Source organism: Pseudorca crassidens, chromosome 1 (genome assembly GCF_039906515.1).
Source record: "Pseudorca crassidens isolate mPseCra1 chromosome 1, mPseCra1.hap1, whole genome shotgun sequence".
NCBI lineage: Eukaryota > Metazoa > Chordata > Mammalia > Artiodactyla > Delphinidae > Pseudorca > Pseudorca crassidens.
The window spans coordinates 144,065,139-144,078,110 of NC_090296.1; the positions used below are offsets into that span (position 1 = coordinate 144,065,139).

At 50.0% G+C, this 12,972-nt stretch overlaps 2 pseudogenes; both read right to left on the reverse strand.

Annotated features, from left to right (window-relative positions):
- Positions 1–1,507: 1,507 nt before the first annotated feature.
- On the reverse strand, positions 1,508–2,700 carry LOC137207040 (myeloid-associated differentiation marker-like; annotated as a pseudogene).
- Positions 2,701–10,751: 8,051 nt separating this feature from the next.
- Positions 10,752–12,765, reverse strand: LOC137220152 (myeloid-associated differentiation marker-like; annotated as a pseudogene).
- Between the last annotated feature and the right edge of the window lie 207 nt (positions 12,766–12,972).

A 12,972-nucleotide genomic window follows, 5' to 3' on the forward strand; every position in this document is an offset into this window, starting at 1 on the left:
TATATATATATATACATTTATACATTCATATAGATCACCTTATTCATGAGTCCCAGAGAAGCACAAAGCAGCAGAGAAAGCAACTGGCACACAGAAACACACCTCTGTGTGCTTCACCCAGTCAAGCCATGCGATTCCTTTCACTATGGTAGAAGCGATCCCCACCCTCCAAAGCCACCCCTCTGAAAAAACAAAAAATGAAAAGAAACTTCCCCTTTAGGAATAGGGCTATTCACAAATTTTTGCCCTCCTGACCAGAAAAAGAAAAGAAAAACAACAAAAAAAAATCCAACCTAACATCACCTTTAAGGCTGGCAGTGGCCATTTTGTTCTCCCTGCAGAGGAAGGACATGCTGTTTGGTTTTTTTTTTATAAATTTATTTATCTATTTGTTTTTATTTTTGGCTGTGTTGGGTCTTCGTTGCTGTGCATGGGCTTTCACTAGCTGTGGTGAGCGGGGACTTCTCTCCGTTGTGGTGCGCGGGCTTCTCATTGCAGTGGCTTCTCTTGTTGCGGAGCACGGGCTCTAGGCTCACGGGCTTCAATAGTTGTGGCATGCGGGCTCAGTAGTTGTGGCACATGCTCCATGGCATGTGGGACCTTCCCAGACCAGGGCTCGAGCCCATGTTCCCTGCATTGGCAGGAGGATTCTTTTTTTTTAAAGGGAATGCTATTTATTTATTTTGGCTATGTTGGGTCTTCGTTTCCGTGCGAGGGCTTTCCCTAGTTGCGGCGAGCGGGGGCTACTCTTCATTGCGGTGCGCGGGCCTCTCACTGTCGCTGCCTCTTTTGTTGCGGAGCACAGGCTCCAGACGCTCAGGCTCAGTAGTTGTGGCTCACAGACCCAGTTGCTCCACGGTATGTGGAATCCTCCCAGACCAGGGCTCGAACCCGTGTCCCCTGCATTGGCGGCAGATTCTCAACCACTGCGCCACCAGGGAAGCCCCAGATATGCTGTTTTGAACACTGAGGCAGGAGAGCAGTGTTTTGAACACTGGCCCTCACAAATACTTCAGACAGTTGTCTTCAAGACCCTGCAGTTCTTCACCAGCTCCTTTTTTGATTCCTCTGAGAGTAGCTGGAATGAAAGGCATCCACCCTTTGCTTCCTCTAAATGGCCTCTAGGCAATGGGTTTTAGTAAGCCTGCAAAACTTCTGGAGCCAATCTCAGGTGGTGCTGAGCACGAGGGGGGGCCAAGTGGTCCAAGTCTCTGCTTTAAGTCTCCCGCCCACTGAGAATTATTGACCTCTAGGTTTTTTTTTTTTTAACTTAAAGGGGAGGTGCACTGTACACCCCCCTCCACTGGAAGAAAGGAGGCCCAGTGCCTAGCTACCCACCCCACACCCCAAACCTGCACACACACACCCCAACGAAGGCACAGCCAGGGGCACAGGCATGCTTTGGCTGTGAGGCCCCTCCAGAGGCCCAGGGTGTGAACAGCTGCACAGAGGGCTGTGTGATGTGGAGTCAGCACCTTAGGAGGTGGGAGGGGGGCGGTGGGCAGAGGAGGAAGAAGCTCAGGGTCCCGATGGATCAGAAGAAGGAAAAGGGGAAGAGGCGGTCAGGACACAGGAGACGAGAAAACAAAGATGACCAAAAATGGGCCCCAAAGTAGAAAATGTAGAAAAGATGAGAGCAGCAAGAGAAAGAGGCAAAACAGGATCTGGGCAACCACACAAAACAGGAAGGAGACAGAGCAGAAGGAGGGAAGGAAACAGAAAAGAGAGCGAGATGGTTGGGGAAGGATGTGAGCAGGGAGAGAGGGGAGCCAGGAAGAGGACATCAGAAGACGTCAGGGCTTGGTGTAGAAACCTCCATTGACACGAGGGAATCGGGAAGCCCTGTGCAGAGCCTCAGAACCTGATAAAAAAAACCGGCAGGCCAAGTCCACCAGGTCAACCACATAAATCAGCAGGTTGATGGCTGTCAAGATGGCCATAGGCGGTCATGGTTCCCAGACGCACACACAGGAGGTGAGTCTATCATGGCAACTCACATCACTGGATCACTGGGGCTGCCTGCTGAACTTCTCGACGAACTGGTAGAGCGGCCAGAGGACCACAGCGGAGGTGTAGAGGAGGACGGAGAGCAGAGTGAGCTCCAAATGGAAAATGGGGGAGGGGATAGGAAGCCTGTAGTTCCAGTTGCACCAGTTCAGCAAGATGGCCGTGGCTGCCAGGAGGAAGCAGATGGGGTACACGGCCACGCATCACACCAGGGCCGGTGGCTGCTGATACAGGTAGGGGCTGTTGATGAAAGCGAAGGTGACACAGGCCATGAAGATCTCCAGCCTGTTGAGCAGGCCTGGCAAGGTGAGCGTATAGCAGGAGAACTTGCCAGTCAGGGCACAGGTCCAGGCCACAGAAACCATCCAAGAGAATGCAGTGGCAGCAATGGTGTGGTCCTGAAAGGGGCTGTGAGGCAAGAACTGGATGTAGGTGATGGCAAAGACGATGGAGGCCGAGAGGCATAAGAGGGTGGCATGGCAGGCACAGGTGACAAGAAGGCTGTCCCAGAAGAGGTGGAGGCGGGTCTGGAGCCCACGTAACCAAACTATGAAGATGTTAAGGTCGCAACGAAGCAGAAGCACCAAACATGGACCAGTTACCCATGGCCCCCCTCCAGATGCCCACACTGACCACCAGGGAGACGGCCACACAGGTGGAGAGCAGCTGCAGCAGGCTGAGGAAGTAGCCCATGATGGTCAAAGAGCTGAGGACAACCGTGTGGAGGTCATGATGGTCGTGCAGGTCTATGTTCTCGACACGGCAGTGGTCTTTGCTGAGGACCCCCCAGTGAAAACTCCAGCTCTGGAGTCAGACTCCTGGAAAAGGCTCGGGGGCCTGTGACGGCTGAGGCTCAGGGTCAGTGGAGTTTGAACCAATAGCCCAGACACTTGGGTAACAGCACAGCTACTCCAGAATGACTCTCACCACCCACCACCCTTGGCCTTCTCAGGAGACTTGTCTTATCCCAAAGCTCACAGCCATGTTTGGTCTGGTCTCAAACCATGAACATTTGTTTAATCCCTTGAGCTGTGTGCCATTATCTACGCAGACATGATGCTTAGGATGGTCCTTATCTACAATCCCAACCCTTCAAGTCTCTGAAAATGGAAGAAGAATTTTTAAAAAATTCATTTGGTAACAAAATTTGACCTGCACAGATGTGAGATAATTTATGTTTTTTATTTATTTCACTTAGTGTGAACGCTCAAAAGGTCAGTGGCAGAAACACTAATGTGTTTGATTACAAGGTGCTTTCAGACTCCGGTGGGGTGTTATGTCCTATAGAGTAGATACACCATGTTGCATGATTGAAGCTGAAAAATTCTGAATTCTGAATCATATCTGACCTGAAGTGTTTCAGAAAACGGATCATGGATTGTACTGCTAACCGCGTTTTACAGATGAGAAAACTAAGGCTCAGGGACTTCAGTACTTCCCTAAGATTGCATGGCTAGAAAGTGGGAGCCCCAGATAAAACTGCCATAGCTGTGAGTTTGAACCCTTTGCTCTACAGCCCAGCATTTCAGCAGGGCATGTGGGTGGGAGCCCAGGACCAAAACTCAGGCTCTGGGACCCAGGACACACCTTCAGGGCCATGGCCTCCTTCCACAGCAAACTGAAGAGACATGTGTCCCGGCCTTTCCTCCCTGCAGCCGTCACTAGAAGGAGCTGCCATCTGAGGCGACCCAGCCCCACCCGGTGACCCAGCAGCTTCAGGGGTGAACAGAGATAAGCCATGGTGTAAGAGCAAGGCAGCGGGGACAAGATGATATGGGAAGCAGGAACTGTTTGAATCCCACACCCCACACACCAATTTTGTCTTAACATGTGACTCTTCTCCATTTGGGAAAAAAGACACCAACTCAGCATTACTCCAAGGTGGAGCATCCTGGGAGAACCACAGAATAAATTAACATATGTTTGGCTTTTAAACTCTAGAGCTGCCATCCAGGTGCGAGTCTGGAAGGATCTAGCAATAGTCCTACCTGAGTGAGGATTTTTCTGGCCTGGTAGAGTGGTTAGCAGCTTCCAAGCTGGGAAGAAGGGAGTGGAAATGGATAAGGATGTTGCGTCTGGATGCTGATGTCGAGGCTTTCAGGGCATCCCAGGGAGGGAGGGGGTGGAGGATGAACAGATCATAAGCCCCCTCTTAAGGGCAGGAGCTGAAAGAGGAGGCACCTGCTGGCCCTCTGGCAGCTGACAGCCCTGAGGATGCACTTGGGACTGGGGCGGGGGCGGCAGAGTGGAGATGAGCTGGGGAGGTTTCCGGGGTCTGAGTGGCCCCGAGGCAACCCAGTAGGTGTGTTCTGACCCAGAAGGGGTGCAGGCATGGAGCCAACCTTCCCCATGGAGGAGGGGCCTGGAGTGGAACTGAAAGAGGGAGGACAGGGGCCTAAAGGGGTTTCAGGGTTGGGACAGGGGACACGTGGCGAGCGTGGCAAGGACCATGGAGACCAGGGAATCGCCCAGGTCACCTGCCCAAGACAGTCCCGCCAGCAGGGCTGCAGTCCTGCCTCACTCAGGGCCTCCTGCAAGGGTCCCAGGGTGTGGGGGACTGAGAGCTCCTCCCCGGCCCGCTCCCTCCTCAGGGATAGCTGCCCTGTTTCAAAGGGACTATTGGCCGAGAGGCGCCCCCAGGGCTTAAGGGTCAGCAGCCTGAGCCTGCAGCCAGCTTCCTGCCATCAGGGGCCTTGTCACCTTTGCTGATAATAAACCCTGGGAAAAGCTGAGGCTGGAAAGAGAAACACAGAGCAAACCCCAAGAACCTACCTGGACTCACAAGGCTCCTTCAGCCCCAGTTGCCAGTGGAGCCCTGGAGCCTGCTGGCCTTCCAGTGGACACTGCCAGGGGTGGGGGGAGGGGCACTGGCTCTGAGGGCAGCTGAGGGTGTCATGCTGTCTGTCCCCGAATTTGTCCCCAACTTACCTCCACAAAGTGAGGGCTTAGGGCTAAATGACAACTTTGGATCAATTTAATGCCACAGAAGCAGAACTTGGAGGAGAGGCATGGGGGTTCCAGCTATGTGACCCTGGGTAAGGCATGTGCCCTCTCTGTGCCGCAATACCTCCACCTGTAAAGCAACAGGTTTGCCTGAGTTTCCCACCAGCAGCTCCACCATTCTGATCTGTGAGCGTGGAAATGGTGCCTCCGTCAGAGCACATCCTAGATGTGGCTGAGCCCTGCCTGCCCAGCAGCCAGGCATGTTGACGTGATCTTGTGGCACTGGGCTATGTTCCCTAGGGGGTGGTGGGTTGGTGGCTGGAGCTGAGCAGCTGCTACCCCCTTTACTTTATATTGCTTTTCATTCTTCATGTCTGTTTAGTATTTTCTATATTTACTTATTCTCATGTATAATTGACATAAAGCAGGAATATGATCACATCACATGTGCCCAGTTTCCTCCCTTCGGCGTGGCCAGCCTTCCTCCCTGCTAATAGGAGTGTCCACCCCTCCGTCCAGGGAGCATCCATGTCCTCAACCTCATATACAGCCTTTAACACATTTCACATGCTCTGAAATCATATTTAGACATGTGTGTACATTTATGCACACACGTTTGCAGGGGTATCTGTAAATTTTTTTCCCGTTTTATAAACAGGAGACCGTGTCATGCACAGTGCATCTTGCTTTTCTATTATCCCCTGGCAGATGCAGGTGGTCCTCTCCAGTGGGCCTTAGTCGTCTCCATCCCCTTTACTTACCTCCTCCCCCGCTGGCTCCTGTGGGCCTTTAGACCGACCACCCTTCTCTAGATTAGTGGATCCTACCCTGTGAGTCTCACACACTGGGGCACCACAGTTTTAGGACAAGGGGTCCTTGGATCCATGTGACCACCATGCTCTGGAACCAGAAGTGGGCAAGCTTTTCTGGAAATTTATAAAAATATGACAAAGGCTCTATTTTCCATTTTTTAATTCATCTTTGTTTCCTAGGGCTACTGCAACAAGTTACCACGAGATTGGTGGTTTAAAACAACAGAAATGTATTCTCTCACAGTCCTGGCAGCCAGAAGTGTGAAATCAAGGGGTCAGGAGGGCCATGCTGCTTCTCATACTCCAGGGGAGGGTCATTCCTTTGCTCTTTTAGCTTCTGGAGGCCCCTTAGCTTGTGGCCGCTTAACTGCATCTCTGTCTCCACCTTCACGTGCTCATCTTCTCTCAACTCTGTGTGTGCAAATCTCTCTGTCCTTTCTCTTTTAAAGACTCTAGTCACTGGATTGTGGGCCCACCCTCCATCCAGGATGATTTCCATCTCAAGATTCTTAAATAATCATTTCTACAAAGACCCTATTTCTAAATAAGGCCACATTCTGAAGTTCTGAGTAGACATGAATTTTAGGAGGACATTCTTCAACCCATTAGGGTTCTCTTTCATATCCTCCTGTCTTCTCTTCATGGTGTCTTTTTCTAATGTGCTTAATTGTATTAAGTGTATTTGTTTGTTTTCTCTTTCAGATTGGTGTCTGTTCACTGGAGCTCTTGTGACTCACAGTGGATTGTTCCCTCGTGTACTTTGTCATCAAACTCAGAGCCCCCTTTTACAGGACCCCTTTTTCCTGGGAGGATCCTGCTGCCTGGGTTAGGAGCTTCACCCAGAATAACTGCACCTGCTTCTGCTCAGGACCCTCCAGGCCAGTCGTCTGTTGGGCACTGATTGAGTTAATTTCCCAGGTTAGAGTTGTTGGACCTCAGAGATCATGCACATTTGGGCCCACTTCACAAGAACTGAAGCCCTGAGATTTTGATTTCTTCTGTGGAGACTTAAAAAAAAAAAAAATCCAAACCTCCAGTGGAGGCGGATATCAGCCTTGACATTTCCTCTTGCTGAAGGACATAGTTTTCCTTGTCTACTCTTGCTGTGAGGCTGCAGGCCACACGGTCCTGGCTTTTCCAAAGTGTCTCAGCTCCAACTCCTTACCTTGTGCCACCCCACAGCCTCATTCCTGACCCAAGTGGGCATATAGACCGGCCTCCAGTTGGCCACGCTCAATTCTCCCTTCTCCCTCCCTCTCCCACACACAAGCCGTAGTCACATCAACTTCACCACTGAAGATTCATGAGATCCTTGAGCAAATCATAAAACCCAAAACTCTTCCTCTCTTCTTTGCCTTGTTAACCTTTATTTGTCTTTTAAGACTTGACCCTTAATCACCTCCTCCAGGAAGCCTAACTGGATTCCACCAACTCCATCTCCCATTGCTCCCAGACTGACACTTCTGTGAAGGAGCCTGGTGTGGGCAGGTCACCACAAGCTCCTAGGTCTTATCTGAGCACAACAAGTGAGGCAGGGAGTAAGGGAGGTATTGCAGGTACAGCAGACAGGGTCCAAAGTGGATGGGCCTGAACACCTGAAAAATAAGTTGGATTTTAGCTGTAAGTGATGATGCCTCACTGACATTCTGTAAGCAGGGGCTGATCAATCACATTCCCACCTTGGAACTGTCACTCTGGCCGTTAGGAGGAAAACAGAATGGAGGCTGGCCAAGAAGCTGGGTGGCCAGTTTCCGGGCTAATTCCACGGTCGAGGTGTGTAATGATGGGCCTTGAGCAAAGACACTTTCAGAGGTGGAAAATGGGGGCAGACTTATGAAATATTCAGGGAACAAGCATTCACCTGGTCTTGATGATGGGGAGGGGCCAAGAGTGCCAGACATTTGATGCCCCCCAGGGCAACCGTAGCCTCACATCTCCCTCCTGCTCCCTTAACCTTCTCAGACCCCATGCCAGGTGCTCCCAGCACCCCCGCCCCTCCCTCTGGGCACCCGGGTACTGAGTGCTTTGGGAAGGGAGTCTAGGAAAGGGGTACACCAGCCAGAGGATCAGGGAGGCAGCCTGGGTTCCTGCCTCTGCACCTCCTTGAGGAGCCTCCCAATAAACATGCTCATCCTTCCCACCTGCACCTGGATGCCTGGCTTGTGTGTTTCAAGATGGTTTGAATTTTTTCAAAAAATTAAAATTCTCGGTCAGTCTAGCCAATCCTGGTGAAGGACCACACGGTGAAACATGACAAGGGTCTTTCACAGGCTCTACTGCACGGAGCTGGCCAGGCAGCCAGAGGCGACTCCTCATGAATCAGTCTCTGTTAGAACGTCAGCGACTCAAAGCCTCGCTCTGCCCCTTGGAGTCTGACTGAAGAGTGACAGAAGCGTTTATGATGAAATGTGGAAAGAGAGTCTGAGCCATCTTGGACGAAAAGACCTCCATGATTGATTTTTTTTTTTTTAAGTAATAGAAACATGTATTTCTTTGTAACTTATCTCAACATCAAAACTTATTTTTATATTATTATAATTGTACTACATGTGATTTGTCTTTTAAATATGCTACTCACTTTCCCATGTTACTGTGTAGCACTTTTAACTACATTTTATTTTTTAAGAAGCAATTTTATTGAGATATAATTGACATGTAAACATATGTAAATATTTAATGTATACAACTCTATGAGTTGGTGGATAAATATATACTCATGAAAACGTCACCACTATCAAGGCCATAAACATATTCATCGCCTCCAAAGTTTCCTCCCACCCCCCTTATTGTAATAATTATCATTTTGTGTGCATGTGATAAGAACTCCCCCTTCCCCAAATGATTACTGATTTCAGTTGTTCATTTGTCCAAAATGTACTGTGTCCACACCATGCCCAGGACTGACTTGGCCCAGAGACACAGAGGTGACAGCAGAGACTAGACATCTGTCCGAGTGGAACCTCTGGTGGAGGCGGCAGATGACAAACCCATAAACTTGTTAAATACTGTTACAAGAAAACTTCAGGTAGTGACCAGCACGATGAAGAGAACAAACAGGGTCTTAGGACGTAGCATCACGGGCAGATGTACTTTTGGAAGATTCTTCTACACAGGTGACATTTCAGCAGAGATCTGAAGACTGATAAAGAGGTGGCCATGTCCCAGGCAAAGGAACAGCTTGTGCAAAGGCGTTGAGGAGGGATCAAGATGTCATCGTGAGATTACGTGTAAGAGAGTTGTGGGATCTGGAGAGTCAAGTATCCAAGGAGCAATGAGCATTGGAGACTGAATGTCACTGAATGTCACATCCAAGGAGACTGAATGTTTCCTTTCTCACAGGAAACATGTGAGCCACCATATGTGACTCCACAGCCCATCAACACAGGCAGCCAGGACCGTGGAAGGTCTGGAGATGGGGGCACAGTTGAGGTGTGCATGAGAGAACTGTGGAGGTTCTATTCATCTCTGTCCTAAAAAACTATTTACCATGTGTTTACTGTGTGTTGGGCACTGCAGATCCCACAGCAAAGCCCAGTTCATGCCCTGAAGGAGCACCTGACTTAATGCAGAGACATTCAGTCTAGAGCACGTAAGGACAGGAAACACAAGAACACTTGAGAACTTTTCAGAGAACTCTCCAGCTGAACAGGGATTGAAATTCTCTGTGCAAGTCCAGAGAGCAGGGCAAGTGGGCTTTGCACCCCCTAAGGAATGAAAGCTGCCCCAGAGGAGATGGACCACTGCGGGAGGTGATTTTGTGAGAGCCTTTCAAGCCAAGCTGTTGAACCAGTCTGGGGGCAGTGGGGGGCGGGGGGAGATGTGACGGATGGTTCCCAAAGGGTATCCCATGGACCACTAGTCCATGATGTTCCACGAAAAGAAAGAGTTCCCTGATCACATAAGTTGGGGAATCACTTACTGCTATATACCTCTTTTGGTAATTTTGTAATGCATACTAATCTATACAAGGTCCTAAGAAGTCCTGCAATAAAGAAATCTGTTTAACTTTTTATCCCAGCTTTAAGTGAATTTGGCCAAATAAACTTTTCTTGTCTCGTCTTAAAATAAGAATTTTATTTCATTCCTTCTTAAGATTTGCCTGCTTCTTGCTTCATCCCAGTACAGGAGTGAGTGGCAGCAGTGCAGGTCCTTCCCCTGCCTCTTCCCCACAGCTCTACTTGCCTGGCTTCTCTGGCCCTGGTGACACTAGGATGCTGGACTCTGAGCCTTTGTGGCTGAAAACAGGAGAGGAAGAAGGCTTGGGGTGACTTCCCTGCCAACAGTTATATAAAGGGCTGCTGGTCTTAATGCATGCATGCCCACTGACACACGCACACAACTACACACTCAGTATGCACAAAGCACACCCCTTTAAAGAGAGGCATCGAGGAGCTAGCAAGGCCCCTTTAAAAGCTAGGCTGCTTCTGATTTCTAGTCAAACTTGGGGCAGTTAGGATCTGTGGATTTTGTTGGTCTCATTTTTGTTTTCTTTTTTTCTTTTATCTTTGTATTGAGGTTTTAAAAAAAGATCGTTATGGATGTGGCAGAAAGGACAAGATTTCTCTCTATGATTGACAGCAGGGACTGATGGGGACCAGAAGCTCCAGGTAATTAAAAGAAAAAGAAAAAATATATATATATTTATATATTTCTACATTTATATAGGTCACTTTATGCATGAGTCCCAGGGAAGCAGGAAGCAGCAACAAAAAGCAGCAACCACTGACATACAGAAACACGTGTGTGCACCACATACTCAAGCACTGCAGTTCCTTTGACTGCAGCAGCGAAAATCCCCACCCATTCAACCCACCTTCCCCTCCAAAATAGAAAAGAAACTCTGCCTTTAAGAACGGGGCCGTCTAGTGGGAAGCTGTTGCATAGCACAGGGAGATCAGCTTGATACTTTGCGAGGACCTAGAGGGGTGGGATAGGGAGGGTGGGAGGGAGGCGCAAGAGGGAGGAGATATGGGGAATATATGTATACATATAGCTGTTTCACTTTGTTTGTTGTACAGCAGAAACTAACACAACATTGTAAAGCCATTAGACTCCAATAAAGATATTTTTTTAAAAAAAGAAAAAAAATCCAAAGACAAACAATTAAACTCAATCTTATCTTTGTTAGAAAAAAAAAAAAAGAACAGGGCCATCCAGTAATTTTTGACCTCCTGACCACTCACACAAAAAGAAAAATTCCAGTCTAACATCAGCTTTAAGGCTGGCAGTGGCCATTTTCTTCTCCCTGCAGAGGCAGGACATGCTGTTTTGAACTCTGAGGCAGGAGGGCCACATCGCTGCCCCTCACAAATACTTCAGACAGTTGTCTTCAAGACCGTGCAGTTTTTTGCCAGCTCCTATTTTGATCCCCAAGAAAGTAGTTCAGATGGAAGGCATTCAGCCCTTGCGTCTTTTAAGATGACCTCTAGGAGGTGGGTTTTAGTAAGCCGGGAAAAATTCTGGAGCCAGTGTCAGGCAGGGCCGAGCACCAGCTGGGGCCTAGGGACCCAGGGTCTCTGCTTTAAGCCTCCTGACCACCGGAAATTATTGCCCTCAAGAGATTTTTTTTTTAAATAAAGGGAAGGTGCACTGTACACCCCCCTCCACTGGGAGGAAGTGAGGCCCAATCCCTACCTACTCACTGGCACACCCCAAACCCATATACACACACCAACGAAGGCGCCACCAGGGGCACAGGCATACTTTGGCTGTGAGGCCCCTCTGGAGGCCCAGGGTGTGAACAGCTGCACAGAGGGCTGTGTGATGTGGAGTCAGCACCTTAGGAGGTGGGACGGGGGCGGTGGGCAGAGGAGGAAGAAGCTCAGGGTCCCAGTGGATCAGAAGAAGGAAAAGGGGAAGAGGCGGTCAGGACACAGGAGATGAGAAAACAAAAATGACCAGAAAAGGGCCAAAAAGCAGAAAATGTAGAAAATAAGAGAGTGAAAAGAGAAAGAGGCAAAACAGAATGTGGGCAACCACACAAAACAGGAAGGAGACAGAGCAGAAGGAGGGAAGGGAGCAGAAAAGAGAGCGAGATGGTTGGGGAAGGATGTGAGCAGGGAGAGAGGGGAGCCAGGAAGAGGACATCAGAAGACGTCAGGGCTTGGTGTAGAAACCTCCATTGACACGAGGGAATCGGGAAGCCCTGTGCAGAGCCTCAGAACCTGATAAAAAAAACCGGCAGGCCAAGTCCACCAGGTCAACCACATAAATCAGCAGGTTGATGGCTGTCAAGATGGCCATAGGCGGTCATGGTTCCCAGACGCACACACAGGAGGTGAGTCTATCATGGCAACTCACATCACTGGATCACTGGGGCTGCCTGCTGAACTTCTCGACGAACTGGTAGAGCGGCCAGAGGACCACAGCGGAGGTGTAGAGGAGGACGGAGAGCAGAGTGAGCTCCAAATGGAAAATGGGGGAGGGGATAGGAAGCCTGTAGTTCCAGTTGCACCAGTTCAGCAAGATGGCCGTGGCTGCCAGGAGGAAGCAGATGGGGTACACGGCCACGCATCACACCAGGGCCGGTGGCTGCTGATACAGGTAGGGGCTGTTGATGAAAGCGAAGGTGACACAGGCCATGAAGATCTCCAGCCTGTTGAGCAGGCCTGGCAAGGTGAGCGTATAGCAGGAGAACTTGCCAGTCAGGGCACAGGTCCAGGCCACAGAAACCATCCAAGAGAATGCAGTGGCAGCAATGGTGTGGTCCTGAAAGGGGCTGTGAGGCAAGAACTGGATGTAGGTGATGGCAAAGACGATGGAGGCCGAGAGGCATAAGAGGGTGGCATGGCAGGCACAGGTGACAAGAAGGCTGTCCCAGAAGAGGTGGAGGCGGGTCTGGAGCCCACGTAACCAAACTATGAAGATGTTAAGGTCGCAACGAAGCAGAAGCACCAAACATGGACCAGTTACCCATGGCCCCCCTCCAGATGCCCACACTGACCACCAGGGAGACGGCCACACAGGTGGAGAGCAGCTGCAGCAGGCTGAGGAAGTAGCCCATGATGGTCAAAGAGCTGAGGACAACCGTGTGGAGGTCATGATGGTCGTGCAGGTCTATGTTCTCGACACGGCAGTGGTCTTTGCTGAGGACCCCCCAGTGAAAACTCCAGCTCTGGAGTCAGACTCCTGGAAAAGGCTCGGGGGCCTGTGACGGCTGAGGCTCAGGGTCAGTGGAGTTTGAACCAATAGCCCAGACACTTGGGTAACA